The 22255-nt window shown below is 45.5% G+C and overlaps 1 protein-coding gene across 1 annotated transcript in view; it reads right to left on the bottom strand.

Moving 5' to 3' along the window:
- TMEM131L (transmembrane 131 like) overlaps window positions 1-22255 on the bottom strand; it is a 226795-nt gene that overhangs the window by 184335 nt on the left and 20205 nt on the right. The gene's annotated exons all lie outside the window — the stretch shown is intronic.

Raw genomic sequence — 22255 nt, 5'->3', positions numbered from 1 at the left:
GTATTTACTGATATTCAGCAGTTTTGATTCATTTTCAGCAAACAGAGATTTTGACAACTGTATAGAAATGACACACAAGGTCTAGTAGAAAATTACACGGATACAATGACTAAATTTACAAAGAAAACCTCAGAGCATAAAAGTTAAACTAGAAGTACTACATAACTATGCCAGTGAAAAAAAAAATTGTGTTTGTTGCAGAATATATGTAAAAACCAACCAGCATCAAATTACTCAGCTGGACTGGCAGATTGCCAACAGCAGTGAAAGGGAAAACAGCTGCACAGCGGCTCCAGCTCTGCCCAAACCAGAGGCAACTATCTATTAAAATGAGAGTTTTCCCCAGCAATAAACGTTGATTGCCCAGGCTTATAGTAGACAAACCCGCGACAATCAGCTGATCAACGAGGTATATTCATAAAAAATATACTAACAGATATACTGCTCTTATAATACATACTGCCTCCGTCCTGTTATAATTTTCCGGTACTTTGTGATTGAGCACAGTCATCACATTTCATTGTTTTCATAAATTGGAGGTCATATGAGATTACAATGAAGACACATTCTAGCTAAAAGACTATGTATTAATAGAAAAGATGGATATGCTGTAATGTCTTTAACAGGGGAGGTCTTTTCTTCCCACTATTAACCAAGGCTCCTCTCAAACAGTCTGCTACCAGGTAATAAAGGAACATTAGTGTGCAATTAGCACCTTCAAGTTCTTTTCATTTTCTGATATTGCTCACACCCACTGGTCTAAAGGCCCCGTCACACATAACGATGTCCCAGCAATGCCACCAATGATCCGACATGATGGGATCGCTGGGACATCGTTAGACAGGACCAGCGACGCTGGACGCTGGTTTCTAATGTAAACGTCGGGTATCCAGGAGCCGCGCGACTCCTGGATACCCGCTGTTTACCTTGGAAACCAGCGTGTACGCCGGTTTCCAAGGTAAACAGCGGGTATCCAGTAGCCGCGGCTCCTGGATACCCGACATTTACATTAGCAACCAGCGTAGCTGATCTCTCGCTGCCACATGCAGCAATGCGCGCTGGGCAGTGGGAGACCAGCGATCAAAAAACTGCCCAGGCCGCTCGAGCACGATCAGCGATAACCGGCAGGGGGGCCGGTCGCTGATCCCCGTCTCGCACAGAGATCTCGCTAGCGAGATCGCTTAGTGTGACGGGGCCATTAGGCTGGAAGCTACATGGGAATATATGCTACAAAAGACTGAGCCCTCGCGGGCAGGGTCCCCTCTCATTATGTACTTGTGTGTCCCTTGTCTTACACATGTTTATTATACTTGTCTATATTTCCCCTTTTCACATGTAAAGCGCCATGGAATAAATGGTGCTATATAAATGCATAATAATAATAATAATAATAATAATAATAAAAGGAGTATTGAGCAGGGGTACATTGTACTGTGCAGATCCAAGCGGCGGGTCACCCACAGATCCTGGAGCACTACAATAATACATCATCAATACTGACCCACTGTCAGTGACTCCAAGGGACAGTCTCCCAACAACATTTATCATTGGAAGTCCCTGCCACTGATCATTGAAAGGGGGTCCCCGTTCGTCCTGACAGTACAAACTGTTGTGTTGTGATGGGGAGTTTGTAACACATATAAAGCTCAAAAGGGGTTTCCCACAAACTAAGTATATTATAATTACTGTAATAGGTCTTGGCATAATAAGTTCCACAACTGGATGTGTTAAAAAAAAAAAAAAAAAAAAAAAATGTTCCTGTGCCAAAATAATCTTTTAATATATGTTTCCCTGCTACGTCCGGAAAAAGAGAACTGCTCCAATCCATAGTAGGCACATAAATAAGCGCCTGGTCAGAGGGAGATGCATAAGTCACTTAGGAAAAGCAAGTACAAAGACAAAACAGAAAAGGCTCACTGCTGCTAGTTCTGAGGTCACACATTTCCCTGTCTATTTTACCCAGAGTGCTGGAAGACATGGCTGAAACACTCCTGTGTTACCTCAGGCAGGGAAATGTGTTACTTCAGAAAGCATAGGCTGTATCATCTGTGTACTCACTTATCCTAAGTGACTTAGGCTTCCCTCCCAGCCAGGAGCTGTGGTATAATAAGGCCATGTCCCTGTACAGTGAGACACAGCCATTACACAGTACAAAGCAGGGGCACATTTATAAGATTATCTCGGCACAGGAACATTATATTTAAACACATAAAATTGTGGAACTTATTATTATTCCAAGATATATTGATTAAAATTTACTTTGTGTCTGGCCAAGCCCTATAAAGGGATCCTGCCTGACTGCTGTCCAATTCTGTCGAATCCACAGGCAGGATGGATCATACACTGGCAGTAAGATTTCAGCCAGAAAGCATATCAGAATCAAACCGGACGCCACACGATGACTAGTCTGTTAAAAGGGTCCCTGCTTCTCCTTGCCCACTATCCATAAGTGACAGTCTCTCCCTGCAGGCAGGTATACATTTTTGGAGTAAGTTGTGTCACTTGGTGTAGCTTTTCATAAATATAACGACCGGGCATAGCCATCCATGCGCTGCCCATGTTGGCTTAGTTGGCCGGAACCAGCTTAAAAGTGCTAAAAGTCACAACTTACAAGTTCCAAATTCTGGCCTAAACTTGACCTCAGGGAATAAAACTCCTATTTTAAAAAAACAAATTGGACGTTGCCACCTACCACCCCTAGCATCTGTGACAACTTTTCCAATAGCAAGCTAATCAAAAGAAAAGCTGTAGATGCCAGAGAAGAGGAGGTTCTCAGGGCTCCCATACAGCTACCACAAATCACTGACATGGCCATTGGAATGAGTCCTGCAAATCAATTCCAACAACTGTAAGAAGTCTCCGAGGAGTATGTATGTAAGAAGTCTCTGAGGAGTATGTATGCCATGCTAACCTCAGTGTGAAAAGAGCCTTAATTGTGATTGTAGACACCACAGCAGCAGTAACTGTGTAGCTTCCTGACGTTCAATCACAACCTGACAGTTAAAAGGGTCGTCCCACAAACTAAAAAAATCTATACAGTGTAGTTTTCACTCCTCGTTAGTCTCTTCACTCTGGTGTAACTTTGGACTCTTCTCGTCCTGTGGGCAGGAGCAGCATATTCCAAGAAAGTAGGAAAACAATTACCATGACCAGTCAGCTTGTGCCCGCCACTTACCACCTTCCTCCCCAAACTTGGAAGAAAAAGAAAGTCTCTCGCACACAATCCTCGCGATGTCCATCTACATCACATGTACCGTATTTCTCTATTTCATATCCGTATCTACCTCATGCTTATCTTCCATCCATCTCTCTCATCTCCACTTGTTACATCTCTACCACGCAGGGTCAGCATCTTCACCCAACAGAGAAGCTACTGAGTCCATCTGTCTACTGACATGATTCAATTCACAGAAGTAGAATAATGCTCGATTATAGATTAAATGTAATTGCAAAACCATGCATTACTTTTAATCGCCGCACATCACAAATACACTTGTTATCACACACTATTGAGCTTTAAACAATACTTTTAGTGAGACAGCCCCTTTAATGCCTTGGCTTGCTGCAGTAACAATGCATAAAATAGCTCACAGCTGCTGTATCGGTAGGTAAAGGGCGTAAATTCTAACACATAAGGGTATGTTCACACCTGCTATATCTTTATACAGATACAAATGCCATATCTTTAGGAGTTTTTTTGGAGGGTGGGGATATTAACAAAAATTTGCTACAAAAACTTTCAACATGCCAATTTGCAAGTGACTATTTTTGTGATGCTATGCCCACCAAAATCACGTACCTTGTATTGGTGTAAACCTGCTTTGTATTCTGGTTGGATAAGGTAGCAGCCTTGACCAAAAAGTCCTGCCTTGATTTTCACAACTTTTTGCATCTCGCTTGAAAAGCTGTTCACATTTACATTCAGAAGAATAAAGTGGCATTCAAAAAAATTTGTGTCCCATTTCTACTAGCCGATTCCTGTCCGTAAGTGAATGCTCCGATCAACTATATGGAAGTCAGTTAGTGCTCGCATGTGGCCTTGTTTATTAACAGGCCGACAATTATAGGGTGACAACATGGTCATTAATAAGGACTGTCTTGTCCCCGTATAGCATGTATGTTGTCGGCAGAAGATCCGCACTGGGCGATGTGCTGCCGACAATGATGATTTGATGGCCTGTAGGAATGGTCCCACCAGCAGAGAAAGCGCTTTTCAGTGCAACTTGGCCTTTACGTAGGAGTGGATACCATAACCCAGCGTTAAGACGCGTATCGCTTGTGCCATGTGACAAATTTCCCATTGCATTTTCAGACTATAATCAGACTTTCATGAGCTTCTCACAGGAAGTTAGAGGAATACATACTACAAGGTTAAAAAGGGTGAATATCTTCTCTTGCAGCTGTATTCATGGAAAGAAGGGAAATCACAACTGAAATAACACAGTGGGGGCTCCGATGGGCTCCACACTTCAACATTTTTTCCATAACAAACTCCAAGAAAAAAAACATAGGTCTGAGAGAGTAAAGTCAGACACTTCCCTAAACATAAAGCCAAAAGTCTCCTGACACATCTCCAGCACAAACAAGATGGCATAAACATTTCACCAGACAGAAGACAGGAATACTATTCTAACAATTTCCACCCTCCTCCGTGTTGAGCATCTGCACACAGTCTGCAGCCCAGGCAGCTCTGGGTCCATGTGAATATAGAAGACATGGATGATCAGACATCAGAAAACGAGAGGTCGGATAATAAAAAAAGATATATAAAAAGCTAATATTTAGGAACTGTGTGTGTAAAGATAATACTGTACCATAAATTGTTACACTTATCCAGATATAAAATGATCCAGATACGTAAAGGAAAACTATTTTGGCCAGTCTTGAAAGGGGTTTCCCTGGTTGCAGGTTTTTTGCATTTTACTTTTTAAATATTTCTTTTTTACCCAAACCTAGTGTTGAGTCTCCGCTGCTGCCCTAATGTTTGCAGCACTGACGTCGCATTGACAGCACTGCAGCCAATGACTGAGCTCAGTGCGTCTGCTCAAGTTGGTGGTAGGAGCCGCTGACCTCACTGCAGACAGTAACAGAGCAAGCGTGATTAAATTCATAGCTCGTTTTGTCCCAAGAACGAGAAAACCCCTTTAATGAGGTTTTCTGGTTTTAACAAAGCTTATTGCATTAAATAAAACCTTTCTGAAATACTTTATGGCTGATTTGCTTAAGTGGTCAAAATTATTTATTGTGCTTGGCACCATTTTGTTCTGCAGCACTTTATAGACCATCACCCCTGTCCCTCCATGGGGCTCACAATCTAAGCTTCCTATCAGAATGTCTTTGGAATGTGGGAGGAAACAGGAGAACCTGGAGGAAACCCACGCAAACACGGGGAGAACATACAAACTCTGTGCAGATGTTGTCCTTGGGGGATTAGATACCCTTTATAGTCTAAGGGGCTGTTCACGTTTCTTTTTTTCTTGCGGATCACATTCGTACAAATATCACGGAGACACGTCCATTCTTTTTTCTAGCAGTACAGATGAATATTACCAATACAAGTCGATGGGTCTGTGAAAGTCTTAGTTACTCACCGGTTAACGGTATTTTTCGGAGTCCATGACAGCACCACCTGACAGCACCACCTGAGAGAGGGGATCCGCCCTTCAGGAACAGGAAACCTACAGATACAAAAGGGCGGCACCTCTCCCACGCATCAGTTGGATTACAGAGCACAGAGGACCACAATGGTTAATAGCATAACTTATATACAATACTATACACGACTATTTAAATTACCCGTGTACGTATAAGAGGAAGGAGTGCACACCCAAAATAGACTAAAAGGGAGGGAATATACGGGTGCTGTCATGGACTCCGAAAAATACCGTTAACCGGTGAGTAACTAAGACTTTATCTGTCGTCCATGACAGCACCACCTGAGAGAATTACAGAGAGTAATAACTATTTAGGGAGGGACTACAGCCTGCAGCACCCTTATACCAAAAGAGAGGTCTGTGGAAGCACCCAGGTCTAGCCTATAATGACTATAAAAGGTGCTCGGAGAGGACCAAGTAGCCGCCTTACATATCTGGTCGATGGAGACTTCTGATCTCTCGGCTCACGAGGTCGCCATGGCTCTGGTGGAATGCGATCTCAGCTTCCCAGGTGGAGACCTGCCTTTTGAAGTGTATGCTACAGAAATTGCTTCTCTAATCCACCTGGCTAGTGTATTTTTTGACACTCTACAACCTTTCCTAGGGCCTTGGTGGGAAATAAATAGGGCATTATCTTTCTTCCAAGGATCGGTAGCTGCCAGATATTCTATGAGGCAATTCCTAACATCCAGGGTATGTAGTTTTTCTTCCTTCTCATTAGCTGGATTAGGGAGGAAGGATGGAAGGACTATTTCCTGAGTCCTATGAAAGTTAGAAACCACTTTAGGTAAGTACGCCGGATCAGGTCTGAGTATTACCCGTCCTAACCTGTATATAAGGAGGACGCCTAAATAATGCCTGGATGTCGCTTACTCTGCGAGCTGAGGTTAGAGCTACCAGGAAGGCTACTTTGAGGGACAGATTTTTAATGGAAGCTGATGAAATAGGTTCGAATGGAGCTTCCGTCATGGCCGTAAGGACTAGATTCAAGTCCCATGGCATGAATCTATCCTTCACTACTGGCCTGGACCTACCTGCTGCCTTAATGAACCTACGGATCCAGTAATTACCTGCGATGTTGCAGCTAAAGAGAGCCCCCAAAGCTGATACTTGTACTTTAAGAGTACTAGTGGAAAGTCCCATATCCAGACCTTTCTGAAGAAACTCTAAGATCTGATTTATTGGAGTTGAACCCCCAGCAACTATTTCAGAGCGCTGCAGGAACTTCTTCCAAATTCTAGCATAGATCTTGGTAGTAATGGCCTTCCTATTCTTAAGTAGGGTGTTAATCAAGTCTGGGGAGAAGTCTTTTTCTTTTAAGAGTGCCCGCTCAAACTCCACGCCGTCAGATGTAGGCCAGCCACCTGAGGGTGGAAGACTGGGCCGTGGGATAGGAGATCCGGGATGTCCGGAAGAACCCAAGGATCGGACACCGACATGGTCCTGAGGCATGAGAACCATGCCCTCCTGGGCAAAAATGGAGCAATGACTATGACCCTTGCTCTGTCTCTCTTGATTTTTCTCAACACCAAGGGTAGTAGCGATAGGGGAGGGAAGGCGTATGCTAGCCTGAAGTCCCGCTTTATCAGAAAGGCATCTACCGCCAGGGGGTTCTCTCTGGGATTTTGGGAGCAGAATAGTCTTAATTTCCTTGGTGGCGAAGAGATCTACCTCTGGCTGTCTCCATTTTTGTATAATCAGGTCGAAGATTGAATTGTTTAGGGACCATTCTCCTTGTTTTAGTAGGTTGCGGCATTTATGTCAACAGGACAAGGGATTCCCAGCCAGTCTCCCATGCCGGTACTGGCCCGGCCTCAAGCTGCTTAACGGCTGCGCTCTGACGAGGGCATGCACATTCAGCTTAGAATGGCTGTTCTGCTAGTTGGAACAACCGTTCTGCCACATTCCTCAGGGGTTTGGAACGAGTCCCACCTTGGTGGTTGACATAAGCCACTGTGACCTGATTGTCGGAGAACACTCGCACATGATGGCCCTGCAGATACATAAGTAACTTCTTAGCTGCCTGCTCTACTGCTGTCAGTTCTTTTCAAATTAGATGACATTTTTATCTGGTGATGGTCCCATAGGCCCTGGACTAGGACTTCACCCATATGAGCCCCCCAACCGGAAGGGCTAGCATCCGTAGTGACTATGGGGGATATGTCACACTCCCAGGGAACCCCTCTGGACAAATTATCCTTTTCTAGCCACCACTCTAGGGACTCCCTTGTGCTTCGGGACAAGGTTAGCTGGCCCTCCAAGTAACCTCCAAGGATTTTTTGATGCAGTAAGACCTCCCCTGTAGTGTTCTTAAATGAAACTGGGCCCACTGGACCACTGGATACAGGAGGAAAGGGAACCCAGAAGGGACATGGCTTTCCTGAGGGACATGGTGGGGTTATTGGCAGCGTTTAGGATCTGATAGTGTAGGCGAACAAGCTTCTCCGGAGGCAGCCTGTTTCTCAATCTAGAATCAGGCCTAAAAATTGCTGAATTCTCATCGGCTGTAACCGAGATTTTTTGATATTAAGCAGCCAACCTAACCGCTCTAGGGCCGACATTGCCCTCTGTAGCTGTTCCTTACAATGTTTTGCCGTTTTCCCTATAATCAGGAAGTCATCTAAGTAGGGGACTACTAGAATGTTAGATTCACGTAGATGGGCCATAACTTCATTCCACTACTTTAGTAAACACCCGGGGAGCGACTGCCACCCCAAAGGGGAGGGCCGCATATTGGAAATGTTCAACTGACCCATTTAACTGAACCGCTACTCTGAGGAAGCGCTGATGGGCTGTATGAATGGGTATATGGTAGTATGCATCTTTTAAATCTAACACCACCATAAAGCAGTTTTGAAACAACAACTTTATTGTTGAATTGATTGTTTCCATTTTGAACGGCCGTATAACCAAGAAATCGTTTGAGGGACTTGAGATTAATTATAGTCCTAAAGGAGCCGTCTGGCTTGCGGACCAGGAACAGAGGGGAGTAGAAACCTTTCCCCCTTTCTCCCTCTGGAACCATAGTCAGGACTTTCTTGTGGCAAAGCTCATGAACCTCGGCCTCCAGGGCAGCTTGTTCTGATGTGGAAGACCTGAGAGGGGTGACCTTAAATCGATCTAGGGGAACCCGGGTGAACTCTAGTCGTAAACCCGCAGCTATCACCCCCAGTATCCAGTTGCTGCTAGAGATCAGCGACCAGGCTGGGTGGAAGGCAGCTAGTCTCCCCCCACAGCATCTAGTCATTGGGGCGGTTTTTTAGTGTCACGTGATGGACATTCCTGGCGCCCCCCTCCTCCGAACATAAAACCTGTACCTCTCCTTTTGTCGTCCCATCTGCCCTGATCTCTGGACGGCCTTCTATGGAAATATCCTTTCCTGGTGAAGGGGCGTCTATAAGAAGGATTCGGGAGGCTGGGGAACTTCTTTTTATCGTTCCCGGCTTTCTCTAAAAGTTCGTCCAGGACGGGGCCAAACAGATATTCCCCTCATATGGAATGGAGCAGAGTCGTGACCTGGCCTGGATATCTACTGGCCAGCATTTTAACCAGAGGGTCCTTCGAGCTGCGTTTGATAATCCAGCTGATCTAGCCGCCATCCTTGCCGAGTCTGCTGAGGCATCAGCCAAGAAAGCCGCAGCACTCTGGATGATCGGTAGAGTTTTCCGACTGGATGCTCTTGGGGCTCCGTCCTTCAGATGGGAATCTAGTTGATCTAGCCAGACCATCACGGATCTGGCTATACAAGTGGCAGCTATCGCTGGTCTTAGGGCGCCTGCTGACATCTCCCATGTTCCCTTTAGAAAGGAATCCGCTTTTTTATCCAGCGGGTCTTTTAAGGAGGCCATATCATCGAACGGTATGGAGGACTTTTTGGAGGCTTTGGCTACTGCCGCGTCCAGCTTAGGGGCCTTATCCCATCTGTTTACCACTGGGTCATCAAATGGGTACCTCCGTTTGAAGGCAGGTGGTAAGGAGCCCCTTTTTTCGGGTCTCTTCCATTCCCTTTCTATCAGGCTCTGGACCTTATCATTTAATGGAAAAAGCTTTGTGTTTCCTGGGATCTAGAGCTCCGAACATTACCTGTGCCGAAAGCTCTGGCTTTGAGTCTGCTACTGCCATGGTGGACCTTATTGCTTTAACTAGCTTGTCCATCTGGTCTAATGGGAAGCAGAATCGGCTTGAGTCTTCATCCGAAGAGGATGAAGTGGAGGCCGGGGAATCCGTGGAGTAATTGTTCCTAGGGGCAGCTGAGGACTCCGACCCTGAGAAACTAAATTCTCTCCCCCTAGAAGAGTCCCTTTTAGATAGGGCTTTCATCTCTGTCCCTGTAAGGATGGGGGAGAGTGCAAGGGCCTGTCAGTCTATGCCTGGGCCCCCGTCCCTTTCCAACCCCTACCGTCTGTCGCACACATGGCTGACATAGTCTTTTGGGGTGGCCGTCTGGTAAGGGGCAACTACAGAGCGCACATTCCCTGTGCTTCTGTTTTACTGTAGCTTTCCTCCCCTGCGAAACCAGCATAAGGGAACACTGCATCAGGGTACATTCACGGAGATCTCTTACCCATGCAGATGAGGCAGGTACCGAATCACGGAGGGAGGCAGGGGGAATCCTTTAGACTGGAGGAACTTCTGCGGCTCTGCTCACTCGTCCGCTTCCACTCGTATGAGGCTTCACCGAGGCCTCCTTCTGTGGGTGCTCCTGCACGTCCTGCTGCTCTATGGGGGTTCTGTCATCCATCGCTGGGCCTTCAGAAGCACCCCGGCAGCATCACCTCCTGCCCTTTAAGGCCTCCCAGTATCCGGTCAGCAGGGCACTGGCGCGGCACCTCCCCCAGGAACCCTCCCGCGACCTTCCCCCGCATGAACCGTCCCCCCCACCGCCTCGGGTACCGCGCGTCCCCCCGGATCGCCGCGCACACGCGGCGCACACTAGGAAGGCGGCCGGCACCCGACTTCCGGTTTTGGCGTTCCCGGCCCCGCCCCTTCCACCGCGTCACTTCCGCCGCGCGTCAGAGGCCGCGGGAGCGCGCGAAAAGGAGCCGGCACGGCGCCCCCGGCTCCGGTATGCCCGCCGCCCCCATGCGCGCCAGCCTGCGCTTGGCGACCGGACGCAACCGCCGACCTGGCCGGAGGGGGTTTGAGACCGGACCCCGGGGGAAAATGCATCAGGAGGGGCCTGCATACATACCTGGTGCCCGCATTCTGGAGACGGCTGTCCACCGGACCCTTTGCTCCGCCTGCTCTAACCACTGCCGTGGCGACCTACCCGGCCCCACCGTGGCGCTTCCAGGTACCCCGAGCTTGACCGAGGTAGGAGATCCCCCCGCTACCTGAGTCGGTCAGCCGGCCTGGGAATCCCTCGACGACTCCATGATGGACGATCTGAAGGAAGTCCCGTCCTCTAGGAACAGGAAACCAACTGATGCGTGGGAGAGGTGCCGCCCTTTTGTATCTGTAGGTTTCCTGTTCCTGAAGGGCGGATCCCCTCTCTCAGGTGGTGCTGTCAGGTGGTGCTGTCATGGACGACCGATAAAAACATGTTTAACCTTACAAAGATAGAGAAGCTTTATTTATTTTAGCATCCGTACGTGAAAAACACTGACACAAGGATAAAAACAGATGACACCGACACTATTTCCTGCAAACAAAAACACTGATGTCTGAATGATGCCATAAATGGGCTTGTACACTACTTTTATATCGATGTCCTGACTTATCTTCAGGATCGGCCACCTATATAAGATTGGAGGGGTCCAGGAACGGACAGCCTCACGAAAAAGATGTTATTAGCTCGAGTGGCTTCTGGTTGAAAACTGTAAACGGAGCTGAGCACCTCAGTTCTGGACAATGTTTAATGGCCACTAAAGATCAGCTCCTATAGAAGAGAATGGAGCCGACCTGCACTACCTGGAAGCCACCACTAGACTGTACAGCGTCGTGGTGTTCCACTCTGGGCTCAGTTTACATCTAGCAGCCGCTGGAGAGGAGGACAGCCGACTGGTAGGGAAGACGTGGGTCAGAATCAAAACGTCCCAGTGAAAAATATTGGCTAGGTATTTGGCTGGTGTCTATCCACTGTGCATACATAGCCATTGTAACATATTCCTTTAAAACAGGTAAGGCTTAGGGTATGTTCACATGTCACCTTTTTGTCGTAAAAAAAATGCAGCCTTTTACGGTGTCAGAAAAGTGAATGAGATTTCTGAAGTCTCATGACCGTTGCTTATTTTTTCTTTGCAGGTTTGAAGCTGTTACACAGTTGCGCCATGTCAATTCTTTCAGCATTTTACACCCATTCTAATGATTTGCATTAAAAAATGCACACAAAAAACATGCATTTTTATACAGCTTTTTCCTGCCTAGAGACATGTTTGTGATGCAGAAATGTCTGCAGCACATGCTTAAAGGGTTGTTGGGCCTTAGGCTACTGTGATTTGCATTCACTGCGCACTGTGAGGAGTCAAGTCTGTGGTCACCATGACTCGCATGCACTGCGCGCTGTGAGGAGTCACATGTCTGCGGTCACCATGACTCGCATGCACCGCGCACTGTGAGGAGTCACATGTCTGCGGTCACCATGACTCACAAGCACTGCACACTGTGAGGAGTCACAAGTCTGCGGTCACCATGACTCGCATGCACTGCGTGCTGTGAGGAGTCACAAGTCTGCGGTCACCATGACTCGCATGCACTGCGTGCTGTGAGGAGTCACAAGTCTGCGGTCACCATGACTCGCATGCACTGCGAGGAGTCACAAGTCTGCGGTCACCATGACTCTCATACACTGCGTGCTGTGAGGAGTCACAAGTCTGCAGTCACCGTGACTCGCATGCACTGCGAGGAGTCACAAGTCTGCGGTCACCATGACTTGCATGCACTGCGAGGAGTCACAAGTCTGCAGTCACCATGATTCACATGCACTGCGAGGAATCACAAGGCTGCGGTCACCATGATTCGCATGCACTGCGCGCTGTGAGGAGTCACAAGTCTGCGGTCACAGAGTGACTTGTAGTCTAAGGCCAGACAACCCCTTTAACGTGTACACATACACCTTAGGTGTTATGAATGAGTCACAGAGGAGGAAAAAACAAAAAGCAAGCTAAGCCCAGAAAACCGGAGAGGTTGGTAACTAGCGGATTGCAGACCCCTGATCCTATCCACAACAACTAGCAGTAGCCGTGGAGCGTGCCTACGGTGGTCCTAGACCCCTCGTCACGGCCGGAGAACTAATTAAGCCTACAGAAAGAAAGGGAAAATCTAAACTACCTCAGAGCAGACCCCAAAGAAATAGACAGCCCCCAACATGTATCGTCGGTGAAACAAGATGAAAACACATACACAGGTAGAAAGATAGGCTGAGCAAACGATGGGGCCCTCGCTAACTAGAAAGAACAGGAAAGAAAAGCTGCTGTCTGCAATCACGCCAAAATGAATGTCCAACACGTCTGATAGAAAAAGGCCCTGAAGTCGCTAGACTTCAAATCACTATATCAGCACTCAGGTATATTCTGAAGACAGAGCAAAAGAGATCAACTGATCAGAGACAAAAATGGGGATTCAGCCCAGTCCCAGCCAGGGCTGGCTGAACACAAAAACTAAGTAAACCAGACAAAAATTCATATGAACAATAGCAGAGAAAACTTAGCTTTAGGAAGGCAGGAACCAAACTGGAAACCAGAAGCCACAGTCAGGAAAAATCACCAGCAAGAAAATAGGGAGTCGGCTGCCTTAAATACAATCAGAAATTCCTGATGTCCAATCACAGTCCTCTTCCTCAGGTGGCCGGTCTCTGCCATTTAGATCAGCTTCATTACCTCCCTTCACCAACAGAAGGAGTCCAGATAGAGAACTCACTACTCCTCTGTCAGCACAGCCAGGTCCATAACCCTCACCAGAAGCCAGAGGCAAACCCGAAAATGAGCTCACAACACTTAGGCATGTGGTAAAGAGAATCTTTAAAAAAAAAAAAAAAAAAACGTTATATTCCACATGCCAACTTCTAACAAGGCAACACATGGTATTCTGTCATGGGGAAATCCTCCTGTAACCTCACACTTCACCGTGGGCATATGCTTAACTACATTTATAAGCGTCAGAGACATTTAACAAGTTATTTTTCATACGGTCTTTGTAACAGGATATAAATGATGGAGTATAAAGTAGAGGCCTTCCAGCTCACACAGGAGCCTTCTGCAATGGTTACAGCGTGGATTCCAGCACTCGTAGTATCGCAGAATTCATTTATCTATTCCTCCATATTTGCTCAGCAGACGATCTGGCATGGCGCCTCCTGGCAGCACACGGCCTGTGTTTTACTTCTCATGCACACCAAAGCTTCCTTAAACAAACGCTACAGCTCTGAAAGCAACTTTGGCTGAGCAATATGTATTTATTCCAAGACGAATGCTTTCTTTTGAGTTTATTCTCTGTAGTCAAGACACAACTTCTTTATTAACACTATCTGCACATGACATATTTCGCTTTCTTGGCAGGGATTTACAGAGAAGACTGAGGTGGGACTGGCTTGCTCAGACATGTAGACACACTTCAATGGTTTACAAGCTGCTACAACCACCCCTACATCTTACGTCTTCAGGTGACACAGTTAGGAATGAGATCCTTGCAGAAAACTTTTCCCCATGGATGTACTCAAAGAAATAATGTTAAAAGGATGCATGGGCAGTTTTACGGTATTAAAGGGAATCTATCAAGTTTTTGCTATGTAATCTGAGAGCAGCCTGATGTAGGGATCGAGACACGGATTCCAGTGCAGTATCACTTACTAGGCTGTGTGTTTCTGTTTCAATATAATCAGTGTTTTATCAGCAGGAGATTTTCACTGCAGGACTGTGTTTTGTGCCTCCTAGTCTTCCTGCTCTGTGTAACCCGCTCCCATCACTGATTAGCAGCTCTCTGCCACTGCACACAGAAAGCTGCCAATCAGGTGCTTGGTTATACAGAGCTCAGCATTCTGAGCACTGCTAGATCTGCAACAGATCAAACCATCATTGTATCAAAATGGCTGCATGGAGACCACCAAGTGACAACGCTGAAATCAGGGTCTCTGCTCCTACATTAACCCCTTAGCGACAGAGCCAGTTTGCAGCTTAATGACCAGGCCAATTTTTACAATTCTGACCACTGTCCCTTTATGAGGTTATAACTCTGGAACGCTTTAATGGATCCTGCTGATTCTGACATTGTTTTTTCGTGACATATTGTACTTCATGTTAGTGGTAAAATTTCTTCGATAAGTCTTGTGTTTATTTATGAAAAAAACAGAAATATGGCAAAAAATTTTAAAATTTTGCAATTTTAAAACTTTAAATTTTTATGCCCTTAAATCAGAGAGATGTGTCACATAAATTTCTTAATAAATAACATTTCCCACATGTCTACTTTACATCAGCACAATTTTGGATGCAAAATTTTTTTTTGTTAGGAAGTTATAAGGGTTAAAAGTTGACCAGCGATTTCTCATTTTTACAACAAAATTTACAAAGCCATTTTTTTTTTAGGGACCACATCATATTTAAAGTCATTTTGAGGGGTGTACATGACAGAAAATACCCAAAAGTGGCACCATTCTAAAAACTAGACCCCTCAAGGTGCTCAAAACCACATTCAAGAAGTTTATTAACCCTTTAAGTGCTTCACAGGAACGAAAGCAATGTGGATGGAAAAAATTAACATTTAACATTTTTTTGGAAAAAAATTACTTGAGAACCAATTTTTTTTATTTTCACAAGTGTTGAAAGAGAAAATCAACCACAAAATTTGTTGTACAATTTCTCCTGAATACGTCGATACCCCATATGTGGGGGTAAACCCCTTTTTCAGCACACGGCAGAGCTCGCAAGGGATGGAGCACCGTTTGACTTTTTCAACGCAGAATTGGCTGGAATTAAGATCGGATGCCATGTTGCGTTCGGAGAGCCCTTAATGTGCCTAAACAGTGGAAAACTCCAACAAGTGACCCCATTTTGGAAACTAGACCCATTAAGGAACTTATCTAGATGTGTGGTGAGCACTTTGAACCTTCAAGTGCTTCACAGAAGTTTGTAACGTAGAGCCGTGAAAATAAGAAATCCATTTTTTTTTCCACAAAAATGATCTTTTCGCCCCCAAATTTTTATTTTTACAAGGGTAACAGGAGAAATCATACCCCCACAGTTATTATGCGATTTGTCCTGAGTACGCTGATACCCCATATGTGGGGAGGAACCACTGTTTGGGTGCATGGGAGAGCTTGGAAGGGAAGGAGTGCCATTTTGGAATGCAGACTTTGATGGAATGGTCTGCGGGCATCATGTTGCGTTTGCAGAGCCCCTGCTGGGCCTAAACAGTGGAAACCCCCAACAAGTGACTCCATTTTGGAAACTAGACCCATGAAGGAACTTATCTAGATGTGTGGTGAGCACTTTGAACCTTCAAGTGCTTCACAGAAGTTTATAACGTAGAGCCATGAAAATAAGAAATCCATTTTTTTTCCACAAAAATGATCTTTTCGCACCCAAATTTTTATTTTTACAAGGGTAACAGGAGAAATCATACCCCCACAGTTATTATGCGATTTGTCCTGAGTACACGGATACCCCATATGTGGGGGGGAACCACTGTTTGGGCGCATGGGAGAGCTCGGAAGGGAAGGAGTGCCATTTTGGAATGCAGACTTTGATGGAATGGTCTGCGGACATCATGTTGCGTTTGCGGAGCCCCTGATGGGCCTAAACAGTGGAAACCCCCACAAGTGACCCCATTTTGGAAATTAGACCCCCTAAGGAACTTATCTAGATGTGTGGTGAGCACTTTGAACCCCCAAGCGCGTCACAGAAGTTTATAAACGCAGAGACGTGAAAATAAAAAGTCTTTTTTATTTCCACAAAAGTGATTTTTTAGACCCCAATTTTTAGACCCCCAAAGTTGGTAAATAGTGGAAACCCCTCAATTCTTGCTCCAACCCTAACCCCAACACACCCCTAACCCTAATCCCAACCCTAATCCCTAATCCTAACCCTAATCCTAGTTCGCCCTAACCCTAGCCCAACCCTAGCCCAACCCTAGCCCTAACCCTAGCCCAACCCTAACCCTTAACCCTAGCCCAACCCTAACCCTTAACCCTAGCCCAACCCTAACCCTTAACCCTAGCCCAACCCTAACCCTTAACCCTAGCCCAACCCTAACCCTTAACCCTAGCCCAACCCTAACCCTTAACCCTAACCCTAGCCTAACCCTAACCCTAGCCTAACCCTAACCCTAGCCTAACCCTAACCCTAGCCTAACCCTAGCCTAACCCTAGCCTAACCCTAGCCTAACCCTAGCCTAACCATAACCCTAGCCTAACCCTAACCCTAGCCTAACCCTAACCCTAGCCTAACCCTAACCCTAGCCTAACCCTAACCCTAGCCTAACCCTAACCCTAGCCTAACCCTAACCCTAGCCTAACCCTAGCCTAACCCTAACCCTAGCCTAACCCTAACCCTAGCCTAACCCTAGCCTAACCCTAACCCTAGCCTAACCCTAACCCTAGCCTAACCCTAACCCTAGCCTAACCCTTATGGAAAACTGAAAAAAAAAATATTTTTTTTTATTTCATTATGTGTGCCTATATAAGGGGGTGATAAACGGGGGGGTAATGTACTATTTTTATTATTTTGATCACTATGATCGTTTATCATAGTGATCAAAATAATGAATGGAATCTGCCAGCTGGAGCCAGCAGATTCCCGGCGGGCGCACTGCGCATGCGCCCGCCATTTTCAAGATGGCGGCGCCCATCGGATGACGCCGGCGGGCGCGGGACCACCGGGAGGGGACGGAGGACAAGGGAGAGGTACCGGGAGGGGACCGGGGACCCTATTTCTCTATCCTCTGATGTGCGATCACATCAGAGGAAAGAGAAATTAAATGTAAAATCACGGCTTTTTTTTTTTTGCGGTCGCCGTTATAGGGTTAATAACGGCGATCGCAAAAGCGGGGGTCGGTAAAAACCGACCGATTCATGTTCTCTGGGGTCTCGGCTACCCCTGGCAGCCGAGACCCCGGAGAAAATCCGACACTGGGGGGCGCTATTCACTTAAATCACAGCGCCGTGAATTAACGGCGCTGTGGTTTAAGTACCCTTAATTACCGCCGTTAAAAGGCGTATCGGCGGTCGTTAAGGGGTTAAGCTGCTCTTAGTTTACATGACAAACACCTGCTGATATATTCCCTTTAAGTAGAGGAATCAATTATGATGACATTACATTTTTTAAGATCTTTTCTGAACATAGACAACAGTCTAAAGGCCATGGTAAAAAAAGAAATTGGTGAATGGGCAATAATATTTAACCTGCAACAAAATGGAAACATATTTCCATTCACATTTTTATCATATGCTGCAGCGTTTCCCACCAATAGATCTCAATATGTCTAGGTTCACATATATCTATTGTGCAAGGCAAGTTCTCTTTCACCCAAGACTGACAACGGTCATGCATCTTAGTCCTACCGTCTGGTTTGGGGAGAGCTATGGCCACGTGACAGATGGTGAAAACACAAAACTTTACCCAAAGGAAGGAAGATGATCAGACGAGGAGGGCCAGACATAAGAGAAGAAGCAATAGTTGCGAGTACCAAACACCACAAGTGCTTTTCTGTGATGCCTTTCACAGCATAAATTCCTTTGCCTAAACCTTAAACAGAAACGTTCTACCCATGAAAACCCCTGCTGGTGAGGAAGGTCTGTGGATGGTGAGCTGGTGGGATAACAGCAGGGGAGCAGCTTCCAGCACATACACATTGCCCCTACAGTCATATAAGGCATTACTACATGGGGCATATTAAGAAGTGAAAGTATGACTAGAATAGTTCTGGTTTTGTGACACGGCTCATTAAAACACAAAAGATCCCCTTCTACGATATCAATATTATATACACAGAAATGGCCAAAATCTGCATACAGCGCACAATGTTCAGATATGCAGATTTACTTCCAAAGTTTTCGGCCCCATTGGGGAAAAGAATCTGCAATGCGTAAAATGTCCTAAAAACTTGCACTTGTTCTGTGTGCTTACAGACTTCCACATGCTAACGCTGTGCTCCAGTGACATGATGACATTACTAGGGAACTAGGCAGCGCCAGGTTAGGACCCACATCCACCAGAGGACTGTACTCCAGGAACCTACCCTCCGTCACTACAGAACATGTGCACATCCACATATATTTCTATCAGAATATATGTTAGGGCGTATTCAGACTGTGGTGTCCAGATCAGCCATGGATCTCCTGGCACAAATTCAACAGCCTCATGGACATGCTCGAACAGGGCTTCAAAGATGTCGGAGTTCAGCCCTATTATTGCCTCCTACTGAACCTCTGCTGTTGTATAAGTAGTTCTTAATGGAGTCAGAGCTGGAACCCACTAGGTCTCGTACTGGTGCGAGAGGGACCAGGCAATTCTTTACAGGCTTACAATATTAAAAGGAATTTGTCAGTATGATCAACCCTCTTAAGCAGTCTATAAGGACATGTAGGTCATAGGAAGCTGAATACAAAGATACCATGATATCTGTGATCTGATGTTTTTTTCCAGAGAAATACACATTTCACTTAATATGTTAATTAGATCTATATGCCGGACACTGATCTTCATGATACTCTGCCTCCAGAGATTATTTTGTATTAAAGGGGAATTACCAGTGCGAGACATGTAATGACTGACAGTCTGCTCTCTTAGTCTACATGTCTCACACTGGTAACGCCCCCTTTTACAATAATCTCTGGAGGCAGATTCTCATGCAGATCAGTGCCTGGCTTACAGATCTTAACAGCAAAATGTTGATTTCTCTGGAATAAGACATCAGATCACACATATCAAGGTATCAACTTCCCATGACCCGCATGCTTATATAGACGCTTAGGAGGGTTGATCCCACTAACAGATTCCCTTTAACATTCCAAAAAAATACCCACATAGCATAAAGAACAATTTACAATTCTCTGTGCAAATCTACCTGGTAGCCCACTTACAGGTCTCTCTAACAACTGTAATGTATGAGCCCTTGTGCACAGCAGAGTCCAGGAAAATTTCCACCTACGACAAGGAGCTGTACCCAGCCCAGCTGAAAAATAATGAGAAGTCAATTATATAAATATCCAGCCTATTCCATAATACACAGTGCCAGAATTATAGAATGACACGTGTCCAGATCAGCCGCCACCTAAACAATACGTGCATGCATACTTTCCTACACACTATGGCAATAGTCACACTCTGCAGAAAATTTCTACATTGGATTTAGTCACAAATCTGCATATGTTACTGACAGATTTTACTCGACTCCATTACTAAGCATTGAAAAGGGTGAAATCCACAAAGAGAAGCAGCACAAGAATAAGAATACTGCAGATTTGAGATCCGCATCAAGCTTTCATGCCAATTTTTTTTTTCTTAACATGTTTGGGATTTCGAAAAGCCCAATTACTAGTACTGTACTGTAAATTGCTGCGGATCTGCGGTGCAGAGACCGTACAGCAAGTCAGCGATCATACCGCAATATGTGAATTCAGCCTTAGAACTACATAGGATGGATTTAGGAAAACGACTGTATAGAGACTTTAATGGAATCGACGTATCATGTGGCTTAGGGATGACAAAATATTAAACATATATTTGTATACACACACACTTCTCCTGCAGCGCCCAACACTGTGCTATCTAGTGTCTGTAACAGAGCAGCAGAATGTGGTTCGGACGGTGACATTGATAACAGACCTCGCTAGCACAGATGTCAATACAAAGCAATCTAAAATGCCAGTAGCAACCAACTCTGTCAGCTACAGGGGACCAAGCGCCACTGATATTAGGATCTGAGAAGGTCTCCCTGGTATCCAACATAAATGCCAATAATCTCATTAAAGTGGTTTTGTTATCTAGTGATGGCATAAGGCATGGTGACCGTGCAAACTTTGGGCTCATCACAGTGCTGAAAATAAAGGGGCTACGGCGCTTGAGCGGCACTGCGTGCCCTTCTATGCTATCTCCGCACTTACGGCCACCCAGCTGTACAGGAACCTGCGGTCGGCCCATTGCTCTGCTCCAGGCACTGTGCAGGTTTATGGGGCTGAAGTGCAAATAAAGAAATAATGAGCTTCAATAGGAATTTCTATGCGACAATAACAAGACTCTTATTCTTCAATGTCGCGTCTCTGTAAGGAAATGTGGATTTCTGATGAAAATCTGGTTTGGTGGTTACGCCCCAGTAGACTGGTGCGCCCAATCTTACACTTCCCTGCAAAGTGTCTGTTTTAGAATGCTTAGCAAACATGTAAAAAAAATATACACACACAGCTACAATGCAACTCACCTCGAAGCAACATGAGGCATCACTGGAATTGTTTCTACTTAATGCTATGTCCACAAGTTACGTTTTTGCTGCATTTTTTTTCTGCAGGTAAAAACTGCTTTGACAGTAAAAAAGCTGCTTAATAAAAAAAGGTTTTGTTGCGTCTTTCATGCGGATACAGTTTAGTGCTGCCTGTGGTTCCTGAGTTTTCTGCACCAAAAACGCAACAAAACCTGATACCTGCGTTTTTGCTCTTACTCAATGCTTTCTATGTGAAAAAAAAACTACTGCAAAAATGCTGAAAGAAATGACATGCTGCAGTTCACAAAGACTTCCAATTCAGTCAGGAAAAAACAATGCATGTGCATGAGATTTCAGAAATCTCAGAGATTTTGTTGATACTGTAAAACGCAGCTTTCAATTTGCACAAAAAATGCAGCAAAAACGCAACGTGTGAAAATAGCCTTAGGTTATGTTCCCATGGTCAGTAAACGGTGCGGGTTGGACAATGCGTACATCCGCAGCGGCCAAATGTTACAGCATAGTGGATGGGATTTCAAGAAATCCCATCTCCACTATGCTTGCACCGGCACCCACGGCTTCCCTGCGGAGATGGGACATGCGGCGTCTTTCCAGACCACAGCATATCTATTCATCTTGCGGAGACGCTAGGTCTCCGCAAGATAAATGTCACCTGTACAATGTATTGGATGCGGTGATTCCGCACAGTTCAATGAACACATGCGGAATCACCTGCGTTCAAAAGCCGGCAGCGCTTAGGGCGGAGCGGACATGTGCTGCGTCCAAAGCGCTGCCTAATACTAAACGTGTGTACCTACCATAAAAGTCTGGCTGGTTTATTTCGGTCTTCATAAACCACATCACAGAAAAACTTAAATACAGCCCTTATCCAGCACAAAGTGAAATAAAGTAATAAGTCCATACAATAATGCTGGTTAGCCTGTCTGGCTTAGAGTCCAGCTTCATAGTCCTTTAGCACAGGCACTCCGTCCAGGAGCTCTGCACATCTCCATACACACAGACAAGTATGAGACAAACATCTCAATTTACAAAACGAACCACACCCAGGGGTGGAGATATGGTGAACAACCATCTCTCCCAACTCATCAGCTGCTTGCAATCAACCTGTCATGGCCGATTAACCCCTCCTAATCCTATATGTACTAAAGCATTTCTCCAGGTTTATCTCCCATCCACTGAGTCCGACAGCCACCTTACTATTATATTATATATACTATATATATATATAT

The sequence above is a fragment of the Dendrobates tinctorius genome, unplaced genomic scaffold (assembly GCF_039654945.1).
Source record: "Dendrobates tinctorius isolate UK_male_01 unplaced genomic scaffold, ASM3965494v1 ptg000008l, whole genome shotgun sequence".
In the NCBI taxonomy this organism is placed as follows: Eukaryota; Metazoa; Chordata; class Amphibia; order Anura; family Dendrobatidae; genus Dendrobates; species Dendrobates tinctorius.
Note: the sequence above shows the minus strand (reverse complement) of the source record. Positions and strands in the feature narration are given on the sequence as shown.